The following is a 12,741-nucleotide window of genomic DNA, read 5'->3' as shown; positions in this document are numbered from 1 at the left end:
TCCCCAGGGAGAAGTCTCCAACTTGGAGTGCATCTTTCTCTGCTTAGTGTTTAACAGTAGGGGGACAGACAGGGCACGTGAGTGAGGCTGTACCTTATTTTATTATTGTTCTTTTTTAAAAAAATTATTTTATATTGAAGTATAATTGATTCATAATATTGTAGTAGTTTTAGGTGTATGGCAAAGCGATTCTGTTAATATTTGTGTCTATTCGTTTTCAAATTCTTTTTCCATTTAGGTTATTGCAGAACATTGAGTAGAGCTCCCTGTCCTATACGGCGGGGGCTTGTTAATCATCTATTTTAGATACAGTAGTTTGCATATGTTAAAGACCAATAAATAGACCTCTCTACTTCTACAAAAGGTCCTCTCTAACCCTGAGTGTCAGTTCATTTCCCATCACAGATGGGGTTTTCTGGAGGAAAACGCACAGAATACAGTTAAGGTATAAGATTTTAAACAGAAATCAAGAGCGAAAAAGAAAGGGAAGAGAGCAGGATTGGCCAGATCATGCAAGCAAGAGAACCAGGCACGTAAAGGCCGGGCTGCGGGGCCTGATTCAGGCCTACCTGGACAGGCAATATTCACTCTAGATCTCCTGCTGGACTGGACAGGGGTCGCTGAGGCAGGAGCTGACAGCTAGAGGCTGCCCACCCACCTCACTGCACACAGCCAGGGGGACATCCCTCCTTAAAGGAAAGCCCACCACCAGACCCAACGTGAAACTGACGGCATTGATGGATGGCAGAGGAGAGTGTGGAGAAGGCACAATTTACAAGGGTGCTACACTATTTCTTACAAATTGTAATGAATTGCACCCATAAACCTCAAGGACAGACGTAAGGTGGCAGGTGGTCAAACCTAGAGAAAAGATTACAGCAATGGCTGTAACTCTACAACTGAGCTGGGGACTAAGGGTAACGAACATGTCAAATTTCAACCTGTTGCCTAAGAAGCAGTTCAGTTCAGTCGCTCAGTTGTGTACGACTCTTTGCAACCCCGTGAACCGCAGCATGCCAGGCCACCCTGTCATTCACCAATTCCCAGAGTTTACCCAAACTCTCCATTGAATTGGTGATGCCATCCAACCATCTCATCCTCTGTTGTCCCCTCCTCCTCCTGCCCTCAATCTTTCCCAGCATCAGGTTCTTTTCCAATGAGTCAGCTTTTCACATCAGGTGGCCAAAGTATTGGAGTTTCAGCTTCAACATCAGTCCTTCCAATGAACACCCAGAACTGATCTCCTTTAGGGTGGACTGGTTGGATCTCCTTCAGTCCAAGGGACTCTCAAGAGTCTTCTCCAACATCACAGTTCAAAAGCATCAATTCTTCAGCACTCAGCTTTCTTTATAGTCCAACTCTCACATCCATACATGACCACTGGAAAACCATAGCCTTAACTAGATGGACCTTTGTTGGCAAAGTAATGTCTCTGCTTTTCAATATGCTATCTAGGTTGGTCATAACTTTCCTTCCAAGGAGTAAGCATCTTTTAATTTCATGGCTGCAATCACCATCTGCAGTGATTCTGGAGCCCAAAAAATAAAGTCAGCCACTGTTTCCCCATCTATTTCCCATGAAGTGATGGGACCAGATGCCATGATCTTTGTTTTATGAATGTTGAGCTTTAAGCCAACTTTTCCACTCTCTTTCACTTTCATCAAGAGGCTCTTTAGTTTTTCTTCACTTTCTGCCATAAGGGTGGTATCATCTGCATATCTGAGCTTATTGATATTTCTCCTGGCAATCTTGATTCCAGCTTGTGCTTCATCCAGTCCAGTGTTTCTCATGATGTACTCTGCATGTAAGTTAAATTAGCAGAGAGCTGGGGAAATAAAAGTTCTGACATCTTTCTGTTACTTTCCTCTCCCCTGAAGTGGCTACCAGTAGGGAAACCCAACAGAAGCCAGAGAAGCCACTGTCAGTTGAATGCAATCTTCCTGGTACAGAGCAGCAGGGAAGAGGCAGACTACAGATGTAGAGGGGCAAGCAACAAATAACCAGCACTCTCCGATACCAGATCTTAGATGATCTGGGAAGATCAAGATCATGGTGACAGAATCTGGGCAAAATTAAGAGCCCACAGTGAAATTCTGTAACCCCTTCAATGACAGTTTTAGTGCATTAGACTTGGTCCCTAACTTGGCAAAAGCTGCAGAAAAAAAAACAGGGTATATGGGCCTCTACTTGGTCTGGCTCTATTTCTTGAGGCAGGGTACTCCATCCACATCTTCGTTGATCCTTAAGACCCAAAGGCCTCTTTGCTTCTTCCACTAGTTCACTTTCTTTTAAAACTCTGCATTACAATTCATTAGTGGGCTATGAAATCCAGTTGTCACGGCCAAGGCTTTAAAAAAAAAAATAGTACAGGACAGATTCTATCAGAATGTCCTGTATGCGTAAAAAAAAAAAAAAGTAATTAGTGTTCTATGAAACCTTGATTTGCTTATGTATATAATCACTGATGCTGGGAGGGATTGGGGGCAGGAGGAGAAGGGGATGACAGAGGATGAGATGGCTGGATGGCATCAGTGACTTGATGGACGTGAGTCTGAGTGAACTCTGCAAGTTGGTGATGGACATGGAGGCCTGGCATGCTGAGATTCGTGGCATCGCAAAGAGTCGGACACGACTGAGCAAATGAACTGAACTGAACTGAAATTCACTGAGTCAGAATATAAAACATATTTCTTATGTCCCAATAAGAAGCCTGAAACTACTATCCTAGTTAGTTTGAGATTGTAGAAGATAATTGCCAAAAAAAACATGTATTATAAATATCTCATCTCATTTCCACCAGGGATCAGGGATTGGGTGCACAGATGAATATCAGTGATGGTGGGAGATTCAAGGTTGTAAAGCCAATCTTTCTTGTTGTTCAGCTGTTAGGTTGTGTCCAGTTCTTTGGGACCTCATGAACTGCAGCATGCCTTCCCTGTCCTTCACTATATCCCGGAGTTTGCTCAAACTCATGTCCATTGAGTCGGTGATGCCATCCAACCATCTCATCCTCTGTTGTCTCCTTCTCCTCCTGTCCTCAGTCTTTCCTAGCATCAAGGTCTTTTCCATGAGCTGGCTCTTCACATCAGGTGGCCAAAGTATTGGAGCTTTAGTAAAGCCAGTAGAGATTTAATTGTTGCTTTTCTTAGGGTCACAACCTATTCCAATTGTCCAGAAGATTGTATCAAAATTTCTGCTTTTCTTCTTTTGTTCTTCCTAGTCTAGACTACTTCCTAGAATCATTTCCAACCCAAAGGTGACTGAAGACCTCATTCTAAGCTCAACAAAGTAAACAAGGCTCAAATGGAGCTCTGGCCTCACGCAAAGGGAGACATAAGATCCAGAGAGCAGCATACTATGAGGTGCCTGCAAGTCAGTATCTCTAGGACTGTTGTCCATTGCCATTTGCAGAGGTATGATTTCCCTTTCTCAAAATATATATGTAGAAACTCACACAATTCCCTGCCAGCTTCTTGGTCTTGAACAGCTCCCTGACACTGAGATCTACCATTATAACTATATTAACAGTTCAGCAGCCTTTGGTACCTAAGTTAGAACCATGTGCATCTAATTGCCTCAGATGATTAAGAGTTAACACTGCTGACCTACCCCCAGAGGGAAATTACAAGGACTATCAAATTAGAGGCAACCAGCCTCTTTGAAAATAATCCAACGTACCAGGAGTATTTAATAATAATCAGGATAATCATAACAATTCTACATATATCTATTTTGAAAAGTGGTGAGCCATTTCTCACTCACTTTCTAGAAACTTTATTTGCTAGAAAGCAAAGCTTTGCAATTATTCAAATTGGAGATTAGTATTTTGTTGTTGTTGATGTTTCCCATAGCCTCTCAGGTGGAGGAAGGACAGAGAAAGCCATCCCAGAGGGGAACAGAATCAATCCCAGCTGCTCATTAAAAGGTAAACTGTCAATAATCTTTGTCAGGCCTTTTTATCTTGGGCTTTAGTACCTGATGATCCCTAAGGCAGCGAGCAGTATTGAGATTAGACAGGCTCCTGGTTTGCACATCCCCGGTGGTGCAGGATTAACCCCCTGCACGCTGCTGCGGACTTTCTCTGAACCACTTCTGAACCCTGGATGAGCAAGGATTATGAGGCTGCTATAGCCATCTGCAGAGGCATGGGCTTTCCTTTGGAAAATAGCTCACCGCACTTGGGAACCTAAACCAGCCATAACATCATATAGGAAAGCCTGAACAAACTTTGTGGTCAATCCAATACCTACCATCTTTTTTCCCTAATCAAAATCTCCTTCAGTGGTTGCACCACAGGCTTCTGGATGAAGCCAAGCTCTCCACAGCATGCTATATTTGTTCTATAGACTGTCTGCAGCCAGAGCCACTAACCCTTCCTCCTGTCCCTCTCCTTCTAAATTTACTGCCCTTTACCTTGAACCTGGGAGGGCCCCCAACTAATAGAATGTGATAGAAGTGATGTTATATGCCTTTTTACATAACTGTTTGTAGCAGCTTTATTAGTAATATCCAAAAATTGCAAACAACCCGCATATTCATCTACAAGTGAATGGACACAGAAACTGTATGTATCTATACGGTGGAACACCATTCAGCAATAAAAATGAACTATTGATATAATACCTTCAATGCCTTGGATGAATCCCAAAATAATTATATGGAATTAAATAAGCCAGACCAAGAAAGAATACATACTATATGATTCCATTTATATAAAGTCCTAGAACATACAAACTAAACAGTGACCAATACCAGTTGAAGCAGAGACAAACTCTTCCCTAGAACATGACCTAATTGAGGAATCAGGGGCGACTCAATGGCTTGTTTGTTTCTAGCACATAGTTTTGGGGTGTCTTGTTGTGTGAGACAGATGATTGAACTTCTTTAGCTCCATTGAACAGTGCCCCTGCCTCCACTTAGGATGTCTGCTTCTCTGGTAGCTCAGCTGGTACAGAATTTGCCTGCAGTGCAGGAGACATGGGTTTGATTCATGGGTTGGGAAGATCCCCTGGAGAAGAGATAGGCTGCACACTCCAGTATTCTCGGGCTTCTCTGGGGGCTCAGACAGTAAAGAACCTGCCAGCAATGAGGGATTCCAACCCTGGGTTGAGAAGATCCCCTGGAAGAGAGCATGGCAACCCACTCCAGGATTCTTGCCAGGAGAATCCCGGATGGACAGAGGAGCCTGGCAGGCTACAGTCCATGGGGACACAAAGAGTCGGACATGACTGAACAGCTAAGCACAGCACACAGAAGCAAATTATGGCAGCTCCACAAATATATTATGTACGCTTGCTGTCTCATACACACACACACATCAGAGCCTTTCCATACGATACTTTACCATTTGTAGTTCCTCTCATTCTTTCCTGAAATCCCTATGTCAGGGTACTCAGCGCGCTGTCTTCTAGTCACCCCTTTATTGTCTTCTCTATCAAGAAGAAAGCTCATTGAGGGTAGGAAAAGCATCTTATTCACTGATCTGGCTACATTTCTCAGCTCTGTGCCTGGCACATGGTAAGCATTCAGTAGATGATTTTGAAATAATAAATTGTACAGAAATGACTAAGTGCTTTTATAGATGTTTATAATTGGGGTAGAGGGGGAAGATTTAAATGCATGTAACAATTAGAGAACAAAGCAAGAGTATAAAACCAAATACCAAATGGGTACCCGATGTTCACAACTTTAGAAATACTCTTCTCTTGATAATTGGTTCATGCTATATTAGGTTCTTCATATTAGTAGTAATTAGAATAATAATGATCCATTACAATGAAAACTTTTAGTTTTCCAAATGCTTTCACATGCATTATCTCTTTTGACTCAACTCCAATTATTTAGGGACAAAGAAGTCATAGAATCATTTATGCCAAATCATGTAACATGAGTAGGTTTCTTGTCATTTATTCTTTCCCGAATTCAGCTGCTTGTGAACCAGGCAGCTACTCAAATGTTTGCATGAGTTTAGGATAAGGTGTACATTCTCTGTTACCCAACAAATGTAATAATATACAGGGTTAGTGTTCCCCAGGATCAAAGCCACTACACAGACTAAAAGGCATTTTATAAACTACAAGCATCCAGTAAAATAACAAAAACTGAAAATATGAATCTCTGAACAGAAGGGAATTTAGTAAATGCAACATAATGCCCTCAAGTTGAAAAATAATAACCTGTCCATTTTCAGATTAGCATTTCCATCTCCATATACTCAAAAATTTCTCTACCCAAGAGCAGAAAAACATCGTTTAAAACCAACAAGACGACTGGCTATAAATTGAGATAAATCCGACCAGAAGAGGACTTCTCCCATTTCAGCTTCTCTATCACTAAAAGATACTATTTATTTATGAAATGGATCAGTTCAGTTCAGTTCAGTTCAGTTCCTCAGTCCTGTCCGACTCTTTGCGACCCCATGAATCGCAGCACGCCAGGCCTCCCTGTCCATCACCAACTCCCGGAGTTCACTCAGACTCACATCCATCGAGTCAGTGATGCTATCCAGCCATCTCATCCTCGGTCATCCCCTTCTTCTCCTGCCCCCAATCCCTCCCACCATCACAGTCTTTTCCAATGAGTCAACTCTTTGCATGAGGTGGCCAAAGTACTGGAGTTTCAGCTTTAGCGTCATTCCTTCCAAAGAAATGCCAGGGCTGATCTCCTTCAGAATGGACTGGTTGGATCTCCTTGCAGTCCAAGGGACTCTCAAGAGTCTTCTCCAACACCACAGTTCAAAAGCATCGATTCTTCAGCGCTCTGCCTTCTTCACAGTCCAACTCTCACATCCATACATGACTACTGGAAAAACCATAGCCTTGACTAGACAGACCTTAGTTGGCAAAGTAATGTCTCTGCTTTTCAACATGAAATGGATACTCCGAGCCAAATACTGTATCAGGCACTGTGTTAAATGCTTTATTTTCATTATCAATAATTTTAAGGTATTCCTAGGGGGTAGGTATCACTATTTCCATTTTACAGATGGGAAAACTGATGCTCAAAAAGGTAAAGGAATGTCACATCACAACACAGCTGGTGAGTGACTGCTAGGATTCAAACTGAGATCTATCTTCAAAGTTAGTGCTCTTTCTACCTTAAAAAGTTTGCTAATCCAAAAATAAATGAATATTTTAGGGTTCCCAGCAATCTTAGGGACCTGTCATTTCAACTGTTTCTCATTATTGCTCCTAATGAAAACATGCATAATTAACTGAGGACTGACAATTGCCTTCTGATACAAAACACTCAGAGCTGCAGATGGGTCCTCCCTACATGACACCATAGCAACCAGTTGACATATGAAGAAAGGAAGGAGGGAGAGAAGGAGAGACAAGGAGGGAGGGAAGGAAGGAAAGAAGGAGAAAGGAAGGAGGGAATCTTACTCATCACAGTTGTTTGCTTTCACTCTTGGTGGAAGGAAAGGGAGCTAATTAGCCTGATTTCTTATTCTTAGGTGTCAGATACAAGCAGAACCTATGCTAATATCACCCAGGACTTAGAGGCACTCTGACCTGGGAGAAACAACTAATCAGGCAGCATTTATTGGGGCTTTCTAAATTTCCTGCTGGAGGACATCTGTACTGAAGACCTTAATGCACCAGCCTAAGGGGATTTGCTGGGAGACCATAGAAACTTTCTTGATGAGTTTTCAACCCAGCTGCCACCTGCCAAAAGTGCTCTCTGCTGAAGGCTTCCTTTCTGATTCTTGGGCCTTTTAGAGTCCCATGGAGGAGGAGAAAAGGTAGTAGCAAGGCCCACCACTGAATTCTACTCAGGGATTTCCCTAATACACTGCCTCTAAGATTTCAAAGTTTTGGTAAAAAGGACTGGGACCTCCTTAAGAGGGCCTATTGCTGAACTCTCCAGAGAAGGCAGTGGGAACACATGGGAGAGACGGTGCTGGAGCAACCTTGCGTAATGAATAGAAATTTCCCAAGTGGAAAAATTAGCAAATGTACCTACTATGTACTGGACCCAGGGGAATTATTAAATCAGTGGATGGGTGGAAAACTAGATGCTGTAGGTAACCCAAGCCATATGAATGTGACCACTAACAAAGCTGGACACAGAAGGGGATGAAAGAGGGGGAAGTTAGAGGTGGGGGGAGGGAAAGAAAATGATTATTAATAGATACCAAAGAACTTTACAGGAAGGTTCTGCAGCTGCCAAGCAAATGGGAATCTGTTCAGCAGTCAAAGAAAAAATGCACTGAGCAATGCCAGTATTGCTGTCAGAACCTCTGCCTGATGCCAGGAACCTTTGAGAGTGCATTTTTTCTCATTCGTGATCCCAAATAGTAAACGGCATTATCAAACCCAATCTTGTCATATACGTGACTCATTTGGCATTTTTTGATCATTTATATTGGTTTAACCAGCAAAGGGTTTTTCCATTCACTGAGACTCACATCAACTCATCAGAGGGAGGTAGAGAAACTCTTGCAATGAAGAAATAGATGAAGAGAGAGAGGCTCAGAGGGGACATGGATTCCTGTTCATGGTCACATACTGAGTTAATCTAGGTGGATTGTTCTAACTTCTGCCGGGTGATGCTGTCTGTAGTATCACCACACACCTAAGACTCATTCTTCAGGTTATTCTTTTAAAGGACCCTACCACATACCACATTATGGTTGTATCTTGTATGTGTTTATACATACACTCACCTAGATATACATATATCCACATATGTATATCCATATATGTATATGATGTAATATCATATACATCATTGTATATTCTACACATCCACGTATTTATATGCACCTATAACACATAAGGTCTGTCTAGTCAAGGCTATGGTTTTTCCAGTAGTCATGTATGGATGTGAGAGTTGGACTGTGAAGAAGGCAGAGCGCTGAAGAATCGATGCTTTTGAACTGTGGTGTTGGAGAAGACTCTTGAGAGTCCCTTGGACTGCAAGGAGATCCAACCAGTCCATTCTAAAGGAGATCAACCCTGGGATTTCTTTGGAAGGAATGACGCTAAAGCTGAAACTCCAGTATTTTGGCCACCTCATGCGAAGAGTTGACTCAGTGGAAAAGACTCTGATGGTGGGAGGGATTGGGGGCAGGAGGAGAAGGGGACGACAGAGGATGAGATGGCTGGATAGCATCACTGACTCGATGGATGTGAGTCTGAGTGAACTCCGAGAGTTGGTGATGGACAGGGAGGCCTGGCGTGCTGTGATTCATGGGGTCGCAAAGAGTCGGACAGGACTGAGTGACTGAACTGAACTGATAACATATAGACCTAGAAGGAAAACACTTGAGAAAGCATTGAGAGATTGCAAAGAGAAAAGAATTATGTTCAAATGAAATAATGGTAGGGAAGCCCTTCTGCATTCTTAATAACTAAATAAATGGGAAATGAGGACAAATTTTTACAGACCATTACAGACCACTTGGATAGTTTTTGGATTGAAAGGCTAGATGCTAATGAGGATGTGTTTCTTACTCTTCCAGAGAAAGGAGTCATTCATCCTCATATTCTTAAATATCTCAAATATCAAGAACTTTCTCTGAGTTAAGCACTGCACATAGTGTTGGGACAGAGAGGCAAATGAAGACATAGTGTCTGCCTTCAAGGAGCCCATAGCAGAGGCACAGGCCGTTGTGTAAATCTAGCAATTATCCTACAACATGACAAGTGCTTTCATTGGTCTATCCCTTGGGAACACAGAGCCAGGGCATCTAAATCACACTTCATTCACAGGAAATTTTTTAGTAGAGTGCTGCTTGGGCTGAAGCAAGAACAGGCTAGATGAAAATCGTTCAATAAATGTTTATTGAATCAACCAGTGGATGAGTAACTGAGTCAAGGGGACTCCAGTTTCTCCCCATGGGTCTGATCTCTTCCTCTGGAAACTCTGCCAGCCCTCCCTCCTGTTTATAGAGTCAAGTATGAGAATTTACTGTTTCAAAGCCTTAAGAATTCATAGATAATTCATATACTATTGAGGTAGCGGTTGTCATACTCAGTAAACAAAGAAACCCACAACTTGGGGAAACTGAAAGGACCAGCAGCCTCTTCTAATAAAAGAAAAGAAACAGTCTGCTCTCTCTCCACTCAGTACTGTCCCACTCTGTCCTCTTCTTAGTGAACTTTTTGGATGTCCAATTATCAGGTAGCCTGGAAACAAGTTTCTCTTCTTAAGATAAACAGCCAATGACTGAAGCACAATTTATATCTATTATTTTTTCATCAGGCTCCCGTCTGAGTCTGGGCAAGGCTAAATAAGAAGAACTGTTAGGAAAATCGGAGGCGAGGACACAAATGAATGCCCTACCTTTGGCATTTAGATGTGGGTCTGATCCGGAACCATGTGTGTCTTCCTGTGTGACATTTCCAGCGCCAAACTGGAAAATGAGTCTAAGCACAGATATGGCCTATAATGAATCCATCTGGCCACACACCAAGTTTTTAAATATTTACAATTATGGCCCCAGCCTTATTAAACTTGCAGGAAAACGGCAGCAGCAGGGCGCACATATGGGGCTTGAGAAGGCTCCCTTGGCCAGCACCATGACAGCAGATGCCTGAAATTTCTAGAAAAATATACACTTGTATGCCAGATGCTTGAGACCAGGAAATGGTATGAAAACATCAGGAAAGTGGCTCGACGGAAGTTCTCAAACTGCATACAGGATGCAGTGAAGAGCATGTATGAGCTGTCAAGTCCATATTTAAATCCATTCCTATCTTGAAAGTTTATTCCGTGTTGATGGTCCAAGAGGTAGCAAATCTAGCAAATTAATGGGAACAAGTGTTACATACAGGGAAATAAAGAACACCCTGTTCCCAGGAGCAATACAAAAATAAAGGTTCAAGTCAGGGTTGGAACTCAGTCTTAATCAGCATTCTCTGGAAGGCAACGTGGCTTCTTTAAAGAACCACACAGTTGGAGCACCAGAAGATTCTGATTCCAGTCTGTATCCACCACTCACTCATTGTACAAGGGTGGGCAAATCACAATTTCTGAGAGTCCATTTTCTCATGAGCAAAATGGGAAAAACCATAACTACCTACCTCCCAGGGTTGTTTAAGACTCCAATGCTATTGCAATGGTTTTCAAACTGTGATTTAATGGTCAGTAGTGAGTTCGGAAATTAGTTTAGTGGATTATAACTACTATTTTTAAACAAAATAAAATTAGAATAGAATGAAAGAGAATAGAATGGAATAGAAAATAGTTCACACATCGTAAGAGTGAGGACAACATTGTGAAGTTTTTGTTTCATTTACATGTGTGCATGTGTGGACTAGGTTGCTATGTTAAATTCATTTCTTTTTGTAAATTATGGCTACACTATATGAAAGAGCTTTGTAAAATGTAAAGGAAGGCGTCCAGGGAAAGCTAGTGGTCCAGCAATGCCAAATGGGTTTTATCTTGTTTTTTTGGGGGGGTTTTGTTTTGACTACACAGTTTTCAATTTTTTAAAAAAAATAAGCTTTAGTTTTTAGAGGAATCAGGTTCACAACAAGACTGAGTAGAAGGTACAGAGATTTCCCATATACCTCCTGCCCCCAGTGAATGTACATTGACATTGACATGGAAGTCGCTCAGTTGTGTCCGACTCTTTGCGACCCCATGGACTGTAGCCTACCAGGCTCCTCCGTCCATGGAATTTTCCAGGCAAGAGTACTGGAGTGGGTTGCCATTTCCTTCTCCAGGAGATCTTCCCAACCCAGGGATCGAACCTGGGTCTCCTGCATTGTAGGCAGATGCTTTACCGTCTGAGCCACCAGGGAAGTGAATGTACAGCCTCCCCTATTATTAATCAGTCCTCATACATTTGTTAGAATGATGAACCTACATAGACCCATCATTGTCTTCCAAAGTCTTTAGTTTATATTAAGGTTTTCTCTTGGTGTTGTATATTCTGAGTTTGGACAAATATACAATAATATGCATCCACCATTACAGGCTTCCCTGGTGGCTCAATGTTAAAGAATACACCTGCCAATGAAGGAGATGTGGGTTTGATTCTTGGTTCAGGAAGATCACCTGGAAAGAGCAAGAAAAGGGCAACCCACTCCAGTATTCTTTCCCAGGAAATCCTATGACCAGAGGAGCCTGAAAGGGCTACAGTCCATGCGGTTGCAAAAGAGTTGGACATGACTTAGCGACTAAACAACAATAATCCACCATTATAACATCACACAGAGTAGTTTCCCTGCCCTAAAAATCCTGTGTTTCATATATTCATCCTTTCCTCCCCACTAACCTCTGGCAACCACCAGTATTTTTACTACTATAATATCTTCCCTTTTCCAGAATGTTATATAGACGGAATCAGACAGCATATACAGCCTTTTTATATTGGCTTCCTTCACTCAGTAATATGCCTGTATTTTCACAGCGTGGCATCTCCTTTCTTTTTAGTGCTAAATAATATTCCTTAGATACTGTCTGGATGTACAACAGTTTACTTATTCATTTGTCTACTGAAGGACATCTTGGTCACTTCTAAGTTTGGGCAATTATGAATAAAGCTGCTATTAATATAAACATCTATGTGCAGTTTTTTATGTGGACATAAGTTTTCAACTTCTTTGGGTAAATTCCAAGGGGCGTGATTGCTGGATGATATGGTAAGATTATGTTTAGTTTCATAAGAAACTACCCAACTATATTCCAAAGAGGTTGTACCATTTCGTATTTCCACCAGCAATGAAAGAGACTTCTTGTCACTCCATATCTGCCCTAGTATTTGGTGCAGTCAAATGAATTTTGGAT

General features: G+C 41.9%; 1 non-coding gene across 1 annotated transcript; it reads right to left on the bottom strand.

Annotated features, from left to right (window-relative positions):
* Positions 1-11,681: 11,681 nt before the first annotated feature.
* On the bottom strand, positions 11,682-11,753 carry TRNAC-ACA (transfer RNA cysteine (anticodon ACA)). Its single transcript has one exon. It is a non-coding gene; the product is annotated as a tRNA-Cys (tRNA).
* Positions 11,754-12,741: the final 988 nt, after the last annotated feature.

This window comes from Budorcas taxicolor, chromosome 3, assembly GCF_023091745.1.
Source record: "Budorcas taxicolor isolate Tak-1 chromosome 3, Takin1.1, whole genome shotgun sequence".
In the NCBI taxonomy this organism is placed as follows: Eukaryota; Metazoa; Chordata; class Mammalia; order Artiodactyla; family Bovidae; genus Budorcas; species Budorcas taxicolor.
The sequence above is the reverse complement of the archived record's forward strand: the minus strand, read 5'-3'. Positions and strand labels throughout refer to the sequence as shown.